The 20,046-nt window shown below is 44.2% G+C and overlaps 1 protein-coding gene across 3 annotated transcripts in view; it reads right to left on the reverse strand.

The window, feature by feature from the left end:
* Positions 1-15,720, reverse strand: part of IRAG1 (inositol 1,4,5-triphosphate receptor associated 1) — a 141,282-nt gene extending 125,562 nt beyond the window's left edge. The window contains exon 1 of one of the 3 annotated variants that reach the window (XM_055142788.1): positions 15,586-15,720. The gene's annotated coding sequence lies outside the window, so the exon portion shown is untranslated. The other 2 variants (XM_055142789.1, XM_055142790.1) reach the window with 2 other exon arrangements.
* Positions 15,721-20,046: the final 4,326 nt, after the last annotated feature.

The following is a 20,046-nucleotide window of genomic DNA, read 5'->3' on the forward strand; positions in this document are numbered from 1 at the left end:
CTGGGTAAGAGAAGACAGTGGCTTTGGCCATGCTTGGCTTTTGGATGAGTATCTCATGAAAAGTCTGTCTTCCACATAGGACTTTTTGTTATGTAATTTCTTGGATTATTTAGGGTCATTCTGGAGCCTGTGATGCAGACATTCCCAGGAGTGCCAGGATAGCGGAAACAGTGCATCTCAGACTGTATCACAAGTCACCTATGGGTCCTACTAACCTGCAGACTAACACTCTAGGTCAGAGACAGAATGAAAAAGCTGCAGTTCCCATAATCCCATAAACTCTCAGGGGATGCAGAGATTGTCGATTCTCATACCAACCTCTGAACTCTGTAATGTTACACAGGTAAATCTTACTTAGCCATACAGTACTGTAGGGACAGTCCTAGTATCCAGGGATGGATTTTCATTTTTTTGGGTTGTTTTGTTTTGTTTTGTTTTACAACAGGAATCAAACCAAGGCTTCACATAAGTAAGGCAAGTGCTCTAATGTTGAGATACATCCACAGTCCCTTTATTTCTTTTAGAATTAGTAGGGGGGAAAGGGGATGTGTAGGGGCTGGAATGTGGTTCAAGGGAAATAACAGATGACTAGCATGTGGAAACTCTAGGTTCAATCTCTGACATCACTGGGTTTGAACTCCAAGGCAATTAAAAATTGTAATAAATTTTAAAATATTATTTAGGCCAGAAATGTTTTAATAGATAATATTTTACATCTATTTATTTGTACTGCTGGTGATTAAATTCAATGCAATACATGTGCTTTACCACATTCCCTGCCTTAAGTATGTTTATCTTTACATCAACAGAGTTATAAAAAATTTCACAGGTCATAAATGTCAATACCATGATAAACACCCTGCCTTAACTATAAATAAACCTTTAAAATAAATAAGGAAAGACTCATAAGGGAGACTCATAAAGACAACATGACATAAGGCCTACAAAAATTCTAAGGTGGACTATGACAATTATAGCTGTAAATGATCACTCTGGACAAAAACTGAGTGATGCAAGGAGGTAAAGTGATATGCATGGTACCCTTCCAGTAATAGTATTTCAAAGCACAATGCCTAAAGGGAAAACAAAACTGGATGGAGAGGGAGGGAAGGAGGGAAGCAGAGACAAAGACAGAGAGAGACAGAGAGTGAAATCGAGATAGAAAGAGAGAAGAAAAATGTCTGCCATAGAGGCAGGCTGCTGGGGAGGGCAGGGAAATACAGTGGGAGACTGAGGACATTGGGAAATGTGCACAGGTGGAAAATGTGCACTGGTGAAAGGACAGGTGTTGGAACATTATATGACAGAAAATCATGAACAGCTTTGTAACTGTCTATCTCATGGTAATTCAACAAAAATTTTTTTAAATAAAATTCTAGGGTGAGGGGCTGGATCAATAGCACAGTGGGTAGAGGGTTTGCCTTGCACACAGCCGACATGGGTTTGATTCCCAGCATCCCATATGGTTCCCCGAGCACCACCAGGATTAATTGCTGAGTGCATGAGCCAGGAATAACCCCTATGCATCATTGGGTGTGACCCAAAAAGAAAAAAAAAATCTAGGGTAGGTCCAGGGGTGGGGGCAGTAGGGGTAGTGCAGGGCAATGGGCAGGGCTCTGGTTGAGTGTTTAGGAAACTGTAAGCGAGCATTTCATGAGAGGCCTCATGGACAGTATGGCTTCACAGCCATCTGAGAGGCCCACCCTCAAGGGCTGAGCAGGTAGCATATAGGTGGTAATAAGTTATCGGGGTCTCTTCAAATATTCCAGACTCGGGGCTGGAGCGGGTAGGGTGTTTGCCTTGCACTCGGCCGACCCAGGTTCGATTCCCAGCATCCCATATGGTCCCCTGAGCACCGCCCGAGGTAATTCCTGAGTGCAGAGCCAGGAATAACCCTTGTGCATTGCCGGGTGTGACCCAAAAAGCAAAAAAAAAAAAAAAAAATTCCAGACTCCTTCCACAAATAGAGAACTTCAGGAGTAGGCAGTAGCCCTGAATTCTAGTGCTTTGTCTTTTGAAGTCCAGTCTTAATTGCTCCCATCCCAACCTTAGAATAACACCCCTACATTTGGGGCTAGGGAACCAGGAGTGGTCAGCTCTCTGGGTGAGACAAAAAAGATTTTCTTCTAGAGGAGGCTTTTGTCAGCAGCAATAGAGCTTGTGTTTCAGATCCCAGAGGTATGGGTCTCATCAAAGCCTCACTGACAAGTCAGAGAAGGACTAGGTATCTTTCTCTTATGCATGCTGTCTCTGTCTCTGTCCATGTCTCTCTGTCTCTGTCCCTGTCCCTGTCTGTCTCTGTCTGTCTCTGCACACACACACCCCACACTCACGCAGACTTTTCTTTCAAACAACCTTCCCTTCCCTTTGACTTTGGACCTAGGACTAGTTCTAACAGTCCCCACAGGCCCTGCCTGTGCTTTCAGAGAACAGATGACAAACTGACCCTTCTCACATCCTTCCCACCCTCCTGTCCCAGACGCACTACCTGACACAGTCACTGCTCTATAACCAACTACTGAGCTGAATTCCCAAACTTTGGAGTATGAGGAAAATGAGTCTCAGAAGAGAAAAGTGATGTGCTCAGGGTACCCACTCAATTGGCCTTAAAACCCAACCTAAGTGCTGGAGCGATAGCACAGCAGGTAGGGCTTTTGCCTTGCACTCGGCCGACCCAGGTTCAATTCCCAGCATCCCATATGTTCCCCTGAGCACCGCCAGGAGTAATTCCTGAGTGTAGAGCCAGGAATAACCCTGTGCATTGCTGGGTGTGACCCAAAAAGAAAAAAAAACCCAACCTAGACTCTAGGACTGCTGCATGCCTGTCGGTGTCCTCAAGCTCAGGAGGACTTCATTCATTCAGTCACAGACTTATTATCCACCAAGAAGCTGCTCTAAACTCTTGCTGGGGCTACTTTTCCTTAATGATGCTCAATAAATCTCTGATCATCTAATTCAGGGATTCCCAAACTTATTTAGCCTCCCAATCTCTTTTTCAGAAAAAAATAATCACTTAGTTAGTGTCCCCTGGAAATTTTCCTTCCTTAATCAGATAAGCAGAAAGTACCAGCCCCAGTTGCATCCCAAGCTATTATAGTCCTCCTGGATCTTTCCAGTGGCTACCACCACCCCACACCACCCCTACCCATCTCCCAACTCACACACACACACACACACACACACACACACACACACACACACACTTACACAGGAGGCATTAATGCTCCATGTTAGGAAACACCACAATCAGCTCTCTTAATTTATTTCAAAATTTTATTGGCCCAGCCTCAAATCCTTCCTGGCCTGAGAGTCAGGTGTAAGAGTGCTGAAATTTGCATTTTGTACCAAGAGGAATCCAGCCCTATAACCCTGGGTGAGCAAATGAGTCTCATACAGCCTCATTTTCTCAGTAACATATTAGGAATTATATTCCCTACCTCACAAGGTGCTACAAAATTATAAAATAAAATGTGCAAAGCATTTAGCTCAGGATATAATAAATTACAGCTGCTCTAATGGTAATTAAGATTTTATTGTTACTCTCACAATTACCAAGTAAAGTAAGTCCCTGAGGATTTCACCAAATAGAAAGAACCACTTTAGAACTCTGAAAAGTCAGGCTTTCTCTGTGTGCCTTAAGCAATGTCAGTGTTCTTGCTGACCATGGGACTCAGAATAGAGGGATAAGTTGCCAAGGTTTCTGGTCAAATGTATTGGACCCCTGAGATCCATTACCATGTCCATTTTTTTCCTGCATGCCACCTCTACTGGTCCCCTTACCTGCTGAAAATGTTGAGAGTACATGAACACATCATAAAAAAAATCTGTGAAAAACCCACATACAAGGAATATGCTTAGTTACATATGGAAGTAACTCAATAAACTGAGTGTGGATGAATTGCTGGGAACCTTAAACAGAACTCCAGAATGCATGATAGGAAGACAATACATCAGGAGGTGATGGCATCCTTTGGAGATGTTTTTACTTTCAGAAAATCTCTAGGAGGAGCCCTTACATTCAAGAGATGGCTTTTTATGACCATACTCTATACCCATGTTCCTGCCCTGACATACTGATTGATACTGACCCAAGCTAAGTCCATCTCCTGAGGCTTTGGCCAGAGACTGGGAGTCATTGGAGCCAGTTAAACTGGGGGGCTGTGACCTGGAGGAGTGGTCTTCAGAGTGAAATATGAGGCTGGGGCGATAGTACAGGAGGTAGGGCATTTGCTTTGTAGGTATATTTGCATAGGATCCCCAGGCATCATCAGGATTGACTCCTGAGCACAGAGCCAAGAGTATTCCCAAACACACCTGGTATAACCCAGTGTGCGCAGAATATGTCTGCCCTGGGAATGCACAAATAGAAAACAGGAGGACACTTTGAAACATATAAAACTTTACTTTCTTATTATTAACACAGGGCTGCCTTCTCTCAGTTCCTCTGTTGTGAGTTCACTGTCATATCTTCAATTGGTGAGGTGTCCTGATGGAATGGGGTCAGACTACAACCCCGAGGCACACTGACATAGCACCTCATACAGTCACTTGTTTTCAGAGACTTGTGACACCACTGGTAGGTGTTCATATAAATTGATTAGTGAAATCTACTTTTATAGTTTAAATTAAATCAATTAATAAAATGGGAATGTAACTTCACAGGAACCTATAGAATGTGGAGTGAAGATGCTATTACTAAGAACACCACAATCAGCTCTCAAAGAGTTTTTGCAAACTAATGGATAAAATAGGAAATTTTACTTAGGACTTTACTTATATTTCAATATGGATGTTCTTGTCCATTAGCCCTCATAGCTGATTATCTACTGTCTTTCCTTCCCTTCTCTCTGCTGATCCAGTCTCTGCTTTTGTTTTTTGTTTATTTTTTTTCCTTTTTGGGTCACACCCAGCGATGCATGGGGGTTACTCCTGGCGGTGCTGGGGGACCATATGGGATGCTGGGGATTGAACCCGGGTCAGCTGTGTGCAAGGCAAATGCCCTACCTGCTGTTTATTGCTCTAGCACCCGCCTTTGTTTTCTAACAACACCAATGGGATGCACCACTCAGATTTTCATCCTTGCTGGCTGAATTTTACCAGTGGCTAGTAGGTAGTAGGAGACAGAGGTTGAATGTTGCCTCCCCTGCCCCTTCTTATCTTCAGCATTGTATATCTGCAGCTCTTTTCCTGAACCCAAAAAGTCATGCAGTCATACTAGCACCTTTCTCTGTCCCATTGACCCTGGGACAGTGCCCCTGGGGCTAGTAATGGCTTCCGGAAGTTCTTGTTTCTGAAAATCTCGGCACTATTTCTTGGAGCTCCCTCACCTTTGTGGAACAGCCATTTTTCTAAAAGTCTATGACTCATCTGACTTGAACTTAGTTTTTCTGTTGGGAAACAGAATAGAATGGTTTCTCATGTAGCTGTATTACTCCTTAAAGTTAGGGATTAGCCAAAGTGCTGAGGTTTTAAAACATGAGTGGCATGATTAAACATATTCTCTCACTAAGGAATATCCTTAGCAGAAAGTCTCTTTAATAAGTGATGTTGGGTCCTTAAAGACTATGATCTGAGAGGTCTTCTAACCCATTTTGGCACCCAGAGTGGCTTCTTATAGAAATGCATCTAGACTGTGAACTGAGCTAAAATATCAGAAATCCAAAACTGCACAGCCTCTGTCGTGGCCATGCAAACTCATAGAGTCTTCTTTCTCAGCAATGGAAAACAAATTATTAAATGATGCCTTTTCAGCAGGATTGATTGTTGGGGGAAATTCCAAATAATAATAGCGAGTTCTCTATTGAAATATTGAATATATTCAAAGTATAGAGAGAATAAAGTGAAGATCATTAGCCACTCAGGTGAGGGGGGCTGTGGGGGAGGTATATTGGGGTTCTTGGTGGTGGAACATGTGCACTGGTGAAGGGATGGGGGTTTAATCATTATATGACTGAGACTTAAACCTGAACACTTTCTATTTTTTTCACGGTGATTCAATTAAAAAATTTAAAAAATAATAAGTGATGTTGGGAAAACTGATCAGTCACATGCAAAAAAAAAAGTTAAAAAGACTTCTCATACCTCTTTCTAACACCATGCATAAAACTCAGGTCAAAATGGATTAAAGACATCAATATTAGACCTGAATCCATAAGGTGCATAGAGGAAAACACAGGAAGAACTCTACATGACATTGAAGCTATAAACATCTTTAAGGATGAAAGGCCTCTGATCAAGCAAGTAGAAGCAAATATAAATAAATGGTACTACATTAAACTATGAAAATTCTTCACCAGAAATGATGGCCAGAATACAAAGACAGCACACAAACTGGGAGAAATTATTTGCCCACCACTCATTCAATAAAGGAATTAATATCCAAGACATATAAAGCACTGGTAGACTTCTACAAGACAAAACATACAACCACATTTAAAAAATGGGGAAAAGAGATTAATGGAAACTTGCCCGAAGAATAAATGCAAATGGTCAAAAGGTATATAAAAAATTCTGTGTGTAATTAGCAGGGAAATTTAAATCAAAACAACAATGAGATATCACCTCAAACCACAGAGACTTGTAGTCATCAAAAAGCAACAGCCAGTGTTCGCAAGTATGTAGGGAAGGACTGGATCGAATGTACAGCGGGTAGGGAGTTTACCTTGCACATGTTCAATCCCCGGTTCAGTCCCCAGCATCCCATATAGTCCCCCAAGCACCGCCAGAATTCCTGAGTACAGAGCCAGGAGTAACCCCTGAGCATCCCTGGGTGTGACCCAAGAAGCAAAAAAAAAAAAAAAAAAAAAAAAAGTACACAGGGAAAAGGATACCCCCATTCACTTCTGGTGGGAATGCCAATAGTTCAGCATTTAAGAAGACAATATGGTCATTCCTCAAAAATTAGCAATTGAGCTTCCATACAACTCAGCAGTTCCACAATTTTGGAATACATACCCCAAGGGCCCAAAAGCACAATGCAGAAAAAAAATCTATATTCCTATTTTCACTGAAGCACTATTCACAATAACCAAAACAAGTGCCCCAAAACACATAAAGAAACTATGGTACATAAACACAATGGAATACGACTTGGCCAAAAGAGAAGATGAAGCTGTGCTATTTGCTGATACACGAATGGATCTGGGAGATGCTCATGCTGTGTAAAATAAAAAAGAGGGAGAGGGACAGTCACAGACTGAACTCACTACTATGTGGGATATAAAGAAACATAGTAGGGGAATAACTAAAGCTCAAAGACAATATAAATGAAGAGCAGAAGACCTGTCCTTAGAAGAAATCTTGCCACTGTTGGGGAAGGGAGAAGTGATCAGGTAAGGGACCACTACAACAATGACAGAGGGAACAGTAGCAGTATTGTAAAGCACAGTGCCTGAAAGAGGAAAAAAATTTAAAACAATATTTCCTGCTATAGAGGCAGGCTGGGTGCAGGAGGAAAACTGGGGACATTAGTTGGACACAGGTAAAAGGATTGATGCTAATACATCGTACCCCTGAAACTCAACCTTGAATAACTTCATAACTTTGTAATTCATGGTGATATGAGAAATTAATTAAAACATAAAAATAAAGAGCTGAGTAAGTTGTGAGCTGGAATTTTATTTTATTTTATTTTATTTTTTAATCATTTATATATTTATTTTTTTTTATTTTTTTTTGTTTGAATGATGAATTCTTTTATTCTGTAAAAGCTTCGGCAATTCACATACGCTACTATATTTTTTTTAAATTTATTTATTTTTAATTAGAGAATCACCATGAGGGTACAGTTACAGATTTATACACTTTTGTGCTTATACTTCCCTCATACAAAGTTTGGGAACCCATCCCTTCACCAGTGCCCATTCTCCACCACCCGTAAACCCAGTGTCCCTCCCACCCTCCCCAATCCCATCTCCCCCCCACCCCACCCTGCCACTGTGGCAAGGCATTCCCTTCTGTTTTCTCTCTCTAATTAGCTGTTGTGGTTTGCAATAAAGGTGTTGAGTGGCCACTGTGCTCAGTCTCTAGCCCTCATTCAGCCCGCAACTCCCTTCCCCCACATGGCCTTCGACTACAATGTAGTTGGTGATCGCTTCTCTGAGTTGACCTTTCCCCGGAACGTGAGGCCTGTGAGCTGGAATTTTAATTCAAGTCATTTGATTTGAGAACTTGGGGTCCCAATTAATCCTGAAGCCTGCCTCTCTGAGTCAGACTCGTTGGTCATAGCAATACAGATGGAATTTTAGAGCACAGAGCTCAGAAGTCATAGAAAGTGATACAGGAGATTCAGTAGCAGGGCATGGGCCTTTCTTGTTAACAGTATTTCAAATTTCAGGATTCTAAATTTGTCTTTTCCTTCACAAAAGAAGAAGGGCCATATTCATAGACATCTTATCAGACCTGATAAAGATAATTACATACTTAAGTGATGCAAAGTCTTAATGGAACCAAAACCCAAAAATCCTGCCACTGGGGCTGTGGGCCTCTCCTCTGAACAGCAGCAGTCCTGGGGCCTCCAAGGTTCGAATTATAATGGTAGAGCCTCAAACATATGGAGTAGTTACAGCAAAAAAACACATTTACGAGTGAATGAGGAATAAGGATCAAATTGCTGCAGGACTAAAATTAGTCTCTCTTTTACAACTATTGAAAAATAATTTTTCAAAGTATCTTTGTGACTTGGAAAAATGATCATGATAGTATGTTTAAATTTTTTTAAGCAGGTTGAGGGACCGAAGACATAGTACAGGGATTAGAGCACTAGTCTTATTTTCAAAAAAAAAAAGAAAAGAAAAGAAAAAAAATAGAGTGTTTAAACACGCTGATTTACAAAGTTGTTCATAATACAGTTGCTGTGGGCTCTCGACCTTTCAACATCAATCCCAACACCAGAGTGACCTTCATTCCACCATTGTCCCCATTTTCCCAACCAACCCCCTAGCCCGCCCACCCACAATAATTTATTTTATATTGCTTGTTTCAACTAAATGGCTCATGAAATTATCAAAAATACTACAGTAAAGGAAGATTTGTGAAAATTGTGATATCTCACCACGGGGGTTGCTAAGTCCTTGTCTGGGGAAAAACGAAGCTATTTTTGCTAACGAAGGGGTCTGTGTTATTGTTTTTATTTGCTGAGTTTAGTTGACTTCTATATTACTTTCTTACCTAATTTGGTGTGCTCCTACTGTAATTTCAGTATTTGGAGGTGTCACACGTACACAGCGAAGCAGTCCAGAAACTTCAGGATCTGTAGAACTAGGCCGATGACTTGACACAGCAGTGGCTGTGAAAGGTGGGTGTGGCTTCCAGGGCTTTCAGAAATACAAGGGTATTGGATGGGGTGAAGCTATCTGCCCTACTCTAAGAAGACCCCAGAGTTCAGCATGAACACTGAGTACCTGGAATGTTCACAGTTTGGTGTCTCTGCAGAGATTATTAGTGGAACGGTAGACTTGAGCCATTGGTGTGGAGGTACTGTAGGATGTGACCACGGCTGCTGGAACTTTGACAAGGTTGTCTGGCAGGTGGTAAACCCCAGTTCAATCCCCAGTACTGCAAATGGGTGGTCCCCTGAGCACTATCTGGAGTGATCCCTGAGCACAGGGTAATGAGGAAACTCTGAGAACCACCTGGTGTTCCCCCAAAACAAAAATAAATAAAACCAATGAAATAAATAAAAATTATACTAAGATGTCCTGCAGTGGGTGAGTGAATGAATGAGCTGTGATCAATAGAGGCAATTAAATGCTTTAGTAATGAACCATGGAAAAACTATGAGGAAACTTAAATGTGTATTACTAAATGAAAGATGTGCTCTGAAAAGACTGCATACCATGTGATTCCAGCTCTATGACAAAATAAAAATTTCTACAGTAAAAAGATCAGATGGCTAGAGAGAAAGGGTGGGAGAGATGAAGAAGCAGTACAGCTAACTTTGAGAATAGTGAATATGTACTATAATGAGGACTACATGATATTTTACTTTTATCTAAACCCAGAGACTAGACATCACCACAGTGAGCCCTGAGGTAAATCTGAACTTTGGGTGAGGATCTGTCAATGCAAGATTACCGGTTACAGCAAGTTACCTGCTCAGATGGATGGTATTGCTGTGGAGCGAGACATATATGTGGGGGTCAGAATTTATCTGAGATCTACTACCTTCCTTTCAATTATGTTCTGAACCTAAAACTGCACTTTTCAAAAATTAATTTTTTATATTTTTAAAGAAGACTACAAAATCACATACACAGTAAGACCCCACTCTTACAAAATACAGAAGAATATAAAGCAAGAAGTAGCCATATTTCATTGCATAATGGTCACAGATTTTGCTCCAATTTTTTTTTTGCAAAAAAAAAAGTTGGATACGACCATTATGTGAACTTTTTAAAAAAGAATTGTACCAATAGTACTTAAAAATGGTACTTAGGGGCTGGAGCAATAGATCAGTGGGTAGGCCAGCAGATAAGGTGCTTGCTTTGTATGCAATTAACCCTTGTTCAATTCCCAGTACCCCATATGGCCCCTCATCCCCCATAACAAGCGATCCCTGAGCACAGCTCCAAGCACTAGGTGCTGAGCACTTCTGTGTCTGGCCCCAAACAAACAACAACAACAACAAAAACGTGCAAGGATTAGTGAAATATGGTATAAATAATACCTGATTCTGAAGGAATTCTTTTGTTTGTTTGCTTGCTTGCTTGTTTTTTGACCACATCCAGCAGTACATGCAGTACATGGGACATACTCCTGGCTCTGCCCTCAAGAATCACTCTTGGTAGGGACCACATGGGATGCCAAGGATTGATCCGCAATCCACTACACGCAAGGCAAGTGCCCTACCAATTATTTCTCTGACTCCTCTGGAGTGACTTTCATTTCTTTATATTTCTCTATAAATATATTATTATATTCCTTTTCGATCCTTTTCACAAAAATTTACCAATATTAATTGCTTTTCTTACCAGGAAAAAATAACTAAATAGAATTTATTTAATAGCAAGAAAGAAAAAAGTAATTCGACCTCATTAGGTCCAGTCTTCACTCACTGTTTCTCCTGGCTATGCCTTGCTGGGGAGAAATTTTCTCTCCAGATGAGTGGAAATCACCTGATTTTAAATTTTTTTTTTATTTTAGTGAATCATCATGAGATACAATTATAAACTTTCAAACTTGCGTAATTAAGTTTCAGTCATACAATGTTTGAGTACCCATTGCTCCACCAGTGCCCACTATCCACCACCAATATTCCCCGTTTCCCTCCCACGACCCCTACTCCTTCCCTCCCTGCCTCTGTGGCAGGCCCATTCCCTCTTACTCTTTCTCTCCTTTTAGGTTTTATGGCTTACAACACAGGTACTAAGCAGCCATCATATTTGGTCCATAGTCTACTTTTCAGCACATATGTCCAATCCCAAGTGAGCCCTCCAAGCATCTTTAACTTAGTGGTCCCTTCTCTATCCCAGCTGCCCTTTCCCCCAGCACATGAGACCAGCTTCCAAGCCATGGAGTGATCCTCCTGGCCCTTATCTCTACTATCCTTAGGTGTTAGTCTCCCATTATGTTACTTTATATTCCCCAAATAAGTGTAGTCATTCTATGTCTATCCCTCTCTGACTCATTTCACTTAGCATGATATTCTCCATGTCCATCCACTTGTATGCAAATTTCATGGAAATCACCTGTTTTCTTCTCCTCTAGACTCTAATTTCCTAAACTGTGGGTCACAATCCTGCATGGAGTCCATAACTGAATGTGAGAGTCACAAAAAGATTGGCAACAGTAAAAGAATTCTGAGACACAATGATCAAAAATTAATTCAAAATCAACCCATCATGAATCCAAGGCATTCCTGGCAGTGCTCATTTCTCCCTGCTGCTTTTCTCCACTGAAAAGGGTTGGAGAGGGGTTGGAACAATAGCACAGTGGGTAGGTCCCCTGAGCACTGCCAGGAGTAATTCCTGAGTGCAAAGCCAGGAGTAACCCCTGTGCATCGCCAGGTGTAACCCAAAAAGGAAAAAAAAAAAGGTTGGAGAAAGTTTACAAAACAAAGCTCCAGAAGTGAGGTAGACCTCTGCAGCCTGCCCTAGACCACTGTCTGAACTTGGGGTCTGATCTCCACATCCCACGGGGTCAGTCCACTATACCCTTTCCAGGTTCTACCTGGATGGTACTTGATTCTACCGTGATTTGGATGTTGACCCTTGATCACCGCCCTGGAACTACAGTTATGAGACAGGGACAAGGTGGAGTCTAATACAAGGAGCATCTGCTTCAGACCGAAGCTGGACCTTGCTCACAATTCACCTTGTGTGGGAAGTGGAGTCCCACTTCCCCTCTGTCAGCTGTGGGATCCTCACCCAACACCAAGGGTTAAATTAATAAACAATTCTGCTCATACTTGGCATGAGGGAGGAGCTCAATGCTCCTCTCTATATTACTAAGATTATATCCTCTAAATATAATGAAGATTATGGTATTATCCATTAGGTCAGAAATCACAAAGCTCAATGCTGATTTCTCCTCCATCCTTCCACATTCACCACCCGAGAACTCAGTTCCCCCTCCCCAACCTCCACTTCCCAGGCTCTGTGAGGAAGAGATTCTCCAGGGCAGAATCTGGGGGTGCACAATATCTCATCCTCCTCCCTTTCACCGCGTCCTCTGTTTCTCCTCAATCAGCAAACAGAATCGGCCTTCTGCAGCCACTAAAGGGACAGCTGGGGGCAATCTAGTGCTGAGGGTGGGAGGGCAACAACATGGGGAAGAGACTAATCACTTGAGACAACCCTCCTTACCTTGCATCTTCTCAGGCTAGCCTAGAAGAATCTGGTCATCAAGCACACTCATGTCATAAACCCAGGACCCTGTCTGACCTGGACATAGGTTACGAGCATCATGTCCCATTTCATAAAAATAAGTAACAATAAACTGGATTCTGAGTTGTAGTTTGTCTGTTCCTGAAGTCGCTGTGCGAAGGACACACAGCAGATCCAAGAGGAGCTCCCCGTCCTTCCAGGGCTCTGTCTCCATTCCTGCTGGGGGATTGGGAGTTACAACCATCTGCCTCTATTATAGAAACTCTGAGAAGCTGAAACCTCAATTTGAAGTTAAGCCCATCGGTTCATGAGTGTAACTTTTTCTCACAGCATCATGGAACATCTCACCCCCAAACCAAGGCCCCCTGGGTCCATCTGGGAAAGAGTTACAGGTAGAAGTTATATTGCAGAGTGCTAGATACCCCCGTCCCAGGTATGCCACTTCCTATTTTGCTATCTGGTTGCTGGTAACCCAGGATAAGTCCCTAAACATCCTCCCCTAGAAAATGGAAGAGATTCCCCTGCCCACCCACCAAGAACAGTGCTGTAAGGAGCATATGAATGCGGATGGCTAGTGTTGGTGCTTTCCCCAAGTCCCCTCAGCATAAGCCCACCAAGACAAACTGAGCATAGTACTCAAGACAACAGGATCCAGCAATAGGGAGTAAAGGTTAGTAGCCATGCAAGCTCTCAGCTAAAACATCCCCATGAACAAGATGAGTGTGGTTTTAATCTTTCCCTGCTGGGTAGGGTGGTGCAAGTTGGGAGCTAAAATTTTCTTCTAGAGGGGCTATAGTGATAGTACAGTGGGTAGGGTGTTTGCCTTGCACGCGGCCGACTTGGGTTCAATTCCCAGCATCCCATATGGTCCCTGAGCACTGCCAGGAGTGATTCCTGAGTGCAGAGCCAGGAGTCAGCCCTGAGCATCACTGGGTGTGACCCAAAAAGCCAAAAAATAAAATTTTCTTCCAGAGAACTTGCTCATGAGGCTAAAAATCATTTTGGAGCCATGGTTTTTATCTCTGGGGCTGGAGCGATAGCACAGTGGTCGGGCGTTCACCTTTTATGCAGCAGACCAGTGTTCGATTCCTACGCCCCTCTCGGAGAGCCCGGCAAGCTACCGAGAGTATCGCGCCCGCACGGCAGAGCTTGGCAAGCTACCCGTGTGTATTGGACATGCTAAAAACAGTAACAATAAGTCGCTCAATGAGAGAAGTTACTGGTGCCCGCTCGAACAAATCAATGAGCAATAGGATGACAGTGACAGTGACAGTGGTTTTTATCTCTAGGAGAATAGGAAGGAATACTCCACTTACTAGCAAGCATAGAGGAAGATCCATCAGCCCAGCACACCACAGCAGCCACCCCAACACACACACACACACACACACACACACACACACACACACACACACACACACACACACACACCCCACTGAGTCATGGACCCAACACATATAGTGAAGATTATGGCATTATCCATTAGGTCAGAAATCACAAAGCTCAATTTAAGGCAAGAGACTCCCTCAAACTCTATGTGGAGAAGCAGGAAAGCTGGAGTGAGTGAGCAGATCTGGGTTCCAGTCTAGCTCTGCTCTCTCTCAGCAGTGTGACCTTAGCCAAATCACTTAGCCTGAGTTTCCTCTATATGAAAATGCCCCAGGGAGAGCCTAGAATTGACTCCACTTGCCTTATAGGCATATTATCGCCCTTTGTTGGAAACAACCCCCTTTGCTGGTGAGCACTCCCAGCTGGGTAGTCTGGGCATTTTGCTCCTGTTTCCTGCAAGAGATCCAGCTCAGGCAACCCTTCAGGCTGTTTCTCTACCCCTTGCACTCTACCCCTTATACTAACCTGAAAAAGTATTAGAATCGTCACTACAGAGCTCGGAATGCTGGAGTGCCAGTCTGGAGCTCTGGCTCTCTTATTTGCTCTGATAATTTAGAATACGGAACATGTAGGCTTTCCCAACTGTTTTCTGGGCAGGAGGGAGCAGGACAGCTGGACCCTCACTTACTCTGGTCTTTCCTTAGGCAAAAGCCAGTCTGAGTACCACTCACCCTAGAGGCAGTGTGGACAGGATGCTCCTAGAGGTGAGCAGGTGTCCCAGTCAGGGCACATGCTCCCCTTTTAGCACGGGCCGCGGCAGTGGCGGGGAGGAAGAGCTGAAGATAGAAGAACAATGAAAGTGGGACTGCAGTTGAGAACAGGACAGGATCAGCAGGGACAGAAGCGGGACACGGTTGAGGTTGGAAACAGGGTCCAGGGCTGGTCCAAGGCTGACCCGGGAGGGTACGAGGGCTATGGGTGCAGGGGAACAGAGCAAGGAAGCACAAAGCAGGCTGAGAAAGAGGAAACTGGAGGTAGGAGAGAGCCCTGCTTGGTGGACTTGTATAATCTAGGGATCCTCTGTTACCCCAAAGGGGCCCACAGGAAATCTGGGGGTGGGGCTCTTAAACCCAAACTGCCCAAACCCAAACCTGACTCTGCCTTCCAACAGCAAGCGAATGAGCAAGATGGAGTTAGGGCTGCCCCGGCGAGACTTACTTATCTCAGAATGATGATAGTCCAACTGAGAAAAACACAGCTTAAATGCCACACAATAGAGCCAACACCCCTGGAAAGCTCAAGTCAAGCACCCCCCCCCCACACACACACACACTTCCCTGTCCACACACCCTGTACCTTTAAGGAGGAGAAGGGTTCCCTCCGCTTTCCCGGCTGAAAAGGCAGGTTATTCTTGGGTAAAGCGATGACTTACCTAAAACTGAGTTATTCCTCTTTCCTCTGGCTGGCCAGCCTCTCTTCACTCTGGGGAGCTTTTACCATTTAAGGTCAATGTTACTTCTGGCTCCGGAGCTCGGAGCTGAGAAGCCTCTGGCTGCCTCACTGCCCGCCTCCTCAGAGAGGGGCTGGGACTTGGAGACCAGAGCTTCTTGGGAAGCCCCCGCTGGCCCAGCTCAGGGGGCTGACAGCAGAGGATGTGCACCCCGGTAGGCCTCAGGGCTCAAGCTGGGTGGGCCTGACGGGAAGGAACCACCTCACTCAGGCCCCTGCGACAGGCACCCACACAACAGACGGCAGTGTCCCTGGGCAGCTGGTCCCACTGGACACTGAGCTAGCCACACGGAAACCAAGGGGACTGCAGATCCACCACCCAGCCTGAACTCTCCAACAAGTATGTAAGCTGGGATAAGACCCTGGCCCAGAGCCAGGAGAAACAAAGAACATTTCCTGTCCTGGGCTTGGGGCCGGGGGCTGTTCCCACCTTAAACCTCTGAGATCACCAGCGAAAGTCTCTGGGAAAGTCTAGCGAAGGCCAGACTGGACACCAGCCCTAGGGCTCCAATGCCCACTGCTCCTGAAAGCCTTGACACGCAGGCACCTCAGTTGTTCATGTCTGAAATGGGAATGAGAGTGAAGCATTCGCTGGAGGGTCAGTGGGGGATAGAATGGGACACCACAGCTCTCAGCTCTGTGCCAGCGTCTCACAGTGCTGACAGGCAGGCACTGGTCTCTGGTCACTGGTCTCAGACACAAATGCGAAAGGACAGCCTGGGCGTGGAAGGCATCCCCTCCCATACCCATGGTTCACCAACCTTACCTGCCCAGGGTCAAGGTCAAAGCCGTAACTTCAGGACACTGATACTCAAGGGACCCTGGCCCTCTTCTCAGGTCAGAGGAAGCTCAGAGAAGCCCCAAGCAGAGTGATCAGGATGCATTCTTAAATTAGAATCATTGAGTAGCAAAGTATTGTTAGTATAAGTATGTCCCAGATATTGCATGGGACATACTTATACAAGTATGTTACTGTTACTGTCACTGTCATCCCGTTGCTCATGGATTTGCTTGAGCAGGCACCAGTAACATCTCCATTATGAGATTTGTTGTTACTGTTTTTGGCATATCGAACACACCACGGGTAGCTTGCCAGGCTCTGCCATGTGGGCAAGATACTCTTGATAGCTTGCCCGGCTCTTCGAGAGGTACAGAGGAATCGAACCCCGGTTGGCTGCATGCAAGGCAAACGCCCTACCCACTGTGCTATTGCCCCAGCCCATATGAGTATGTACGTTATGTAAGTGTAGCTGTTTATATGCATTTTGGGGGTGAGGCGTGAACCATACTCAGTGCTTAGGGGCTATTCCTGGCTCAGGAGTGGCCACTGGCAGTGCTTGGGGGTCCATATCCAGCACTGGAGATTCCAACTAGGGTCAGCTGCAATCAAGGCGAGTGCCTTTCACTCCTGTGCTTTCTCTCTCTGTAGCACTGCAAAAACCATATATATTTTTTTAACTCTTAAATTCTAATCAAACTGTACTTGCTGTACTTTTATATACTAAATCTGGCAGCCCTCATCCTGGGCCATCCCAGATCTTATGAACCCAGCAGCAGATACCACAGAAACACTCAGAGGCTTTGGTTGAAATGGAACCTCAAGCTTTGTGTGTGTGAGAAAGTGTGGAGTGAGGGGTATGGGTACAAGGGTGTGGGAAGGGGTATGGGTACAAGCCACACACTGAGCACCATCTCTATTCCAAGCACTGTTAGATGCTCTACATAAAAGTAGAGTCCATTAAACAGAACTCTTTGTATCTTTCTTCATAAAAGAAAAGGAGGCTCAGAGAGGTGAACAGCCTGCCTGGTGATTAACAGCAGGTGAGAAGAACTAAGGGATGATTTCAAGGGCATTTGCCCTAATGCACTTACTTCCATACTCTACTGCTTCACCTTCATCCAGATTCGCAAAAGGTTTAGGTGCAGATGCAGTTTGGGCTGGAGAGCCCCACCCTCATAGACAGCCTTGGGGGTGGGGGGGCTTTGAGTCAACTGAATTTGTATACAAAAGATACGAGTTACACTTTTCTTGGATATGGATGAATAGCCTTCACTAGACTGAAAAAAAAGTCACCAAATGTATGCTTTTTTAAAAAAAAATTGAAGTCATTGAATTAACTAACACAAGCATGGATCAGCTAGAAAGCTGAGAACACAACCTAGCATTATCAGGATTTTATAAAAGACCATCCTTTGAGGCAACTCCACATCCAGGCAATTACTCTGCAAACACTCTCCCACACCTGGAAAATGACAAATGAATAAGTTATTCATTGCAGCGTTATCTCAAATAGCAAAAGAATTGGCAACAATATAAATGTTTGCCAAGTGGGGAGCCACAACATATGACTGGGTACAGCCAGGACAAAAGATGGAGAAACTCTTTGCTTCTATGTGTATTGAAGTGGATTGGTGACAAGGTAAGATAATTTAACAAGGGTCAGAGGGAGAGAGAGAGAGAGAGAGAGAGAGAGAGAGAGAGAGAGAGAGAGAGAGAGAGAGAGAGAGAGTTTAACAGGTAAGGCTCACAAGGCTGACCCTGGTTTGACTCTACGCTCTTCATATGGGCCCATGAGTGATTCCCAGGGGTCCCCAGGAGTGATCACTAAACACAAAACCAGGAATAAACCCTGAGCACAGCTATATAGCATCTCCCCGCAAAAAGGTAGCTTAATAGTGTACATAAACTAGAACAGTGTACATGAAGTATACACCTACAAATATACTTCGAATTTGCCTGTACACACAAGTGCTGTGTTTGTGTGTATGCAAGCTTACAGAAATTAGCACAGGAAATAAATAACATTAGCATTAGTCATCCATGAGGAGTGATCTGAGAGATTGGCATGAAAACTATCCACTGTATACCTTTATTTATACACTTAAATTCTGAATCATATGAATAAAACATGCACTCACTTTCAAAATAAAATGAGCTGAAAGCATGTGGTAAACAACTTTCTTTCCATTTCTGCTTTCCCCAAATGGCCTAGGGCACTGACATGAGGCTGGGAATATGGCTGTTACATGTGACCACATGCTTGCCTATGTGAGTCCTCCCAGTTTGATCCAGGGCACTAAGTGCCCCTGAGCAGGGCTAGGCCACCCCTAATAACAATAACAAAACCAAAGGGTACTGGCGTGAGCCTGAGTGAAACCTACTTTTATTTTTCTAACTTTATATTTTTTGGAATAATTGCAAACACAGAGGAATCTACAAAAATAGTACAAAGAGTGCCATGTATTCTTTACCCAGCTTCCCCCAAAGCCGACATCGATGGCTGTTGTGTAATAGCAAGCAGGCATTGTACTGTCACAGGGAATCAGGCGACAGATCTTACTCTAAAGGTTATTTTTAAATGTAGCATTGTCATAGCTCATTTAAAAGTGTTGATTGAGGGTCTTTAGGGATAGTATGGCTGGTGCAGCTCCTGTCTTGCATGCAGCCCACCCAGGCACTGTCCCTGCCAAAACATGTTTTCCTGAGTACCACCAGGAGTGAGCCAAAACAAACCAACAACAACAACAACAAACCAAACAGTAGCACTCCCAAAGCCCACAGAAAGATAGCATGAGTGAATGCTTGCTTTCACATGGTTCAACCAGGTTCTGTCCATGACAGTTCATATGATCCCCTGAGCACCAATAGAAGTGACCCCTGAGCACAAAGCCAGGAGTAATCCCTGAGTACTTCCAGGGTTGACCCACAAACATACAAACAAGAAATAAGCAAAAACGCATTTATTGAATTCCTGTAGAATCAGGAACCATGTTCGATGTGGAGCATGATCCCTCCAGGTTGGTTTTTTTTTTTTTCAGGAGTAGGGAGCCACACCTAGTAGTGTTTGGGGACACTGCATGCTGAGTATGTGCTATCGTCCTTTGTACCTCCTTCCCAACCCCTCCTGATGAAGGGGCATGGTCGCAACTCTCTCCTCACGGCATGTAGACTAGTGGGAGTGACCCCCTTACTCAAGTGGAAACAGCATCATGGAGGCCCAGCACTGCACACAAGTGCTGGCACAGCCCTAAAAAAGGAACTGTGTCGCTTGCTGTCCTGGTCATGGAGCTTCACAGCTTGCCTGAACTCCAGTTTTCAGTCCTTAAAAGAGCATGAGCAATTACCCGAGCTATATTTATCTTGTTCCTGGAGCCATACAGGGATTTGGCCTTGCTCTCCCCAAGTCTTCAGCTCATCACTCATTCCCATCAGAAACGATCATGTGTCCTCAGCCCTGAAGCAGTAGACCAGCGGAGGTGACAGGCACATGGCTCGGGGGGCTCCCCACAGCCCATTTGACTCAGAGCCAGGAGACAAATTGAAAAGTCCCAGGCCTAAGCATGTCCTAGGACCAAGGAGAGTCAAGCGAGGAGAAGCAGTCTC

Source organism: Sorex araneus, chromosome 6 (assembly GCF_027595985.1).
Source record: "Sorex araneus isolate mSorAra2 chromosome 6, mSorAra2.pri, whole genome shotgun sequence".
In the NCBI taxonomy this organism is placed as follows: domain Eukaryota; kingdom Metazoa; phylum Chordata; class Mammalia; order Eulipotyphla; family Soricidae; genus Sorex; species Sorex araneus.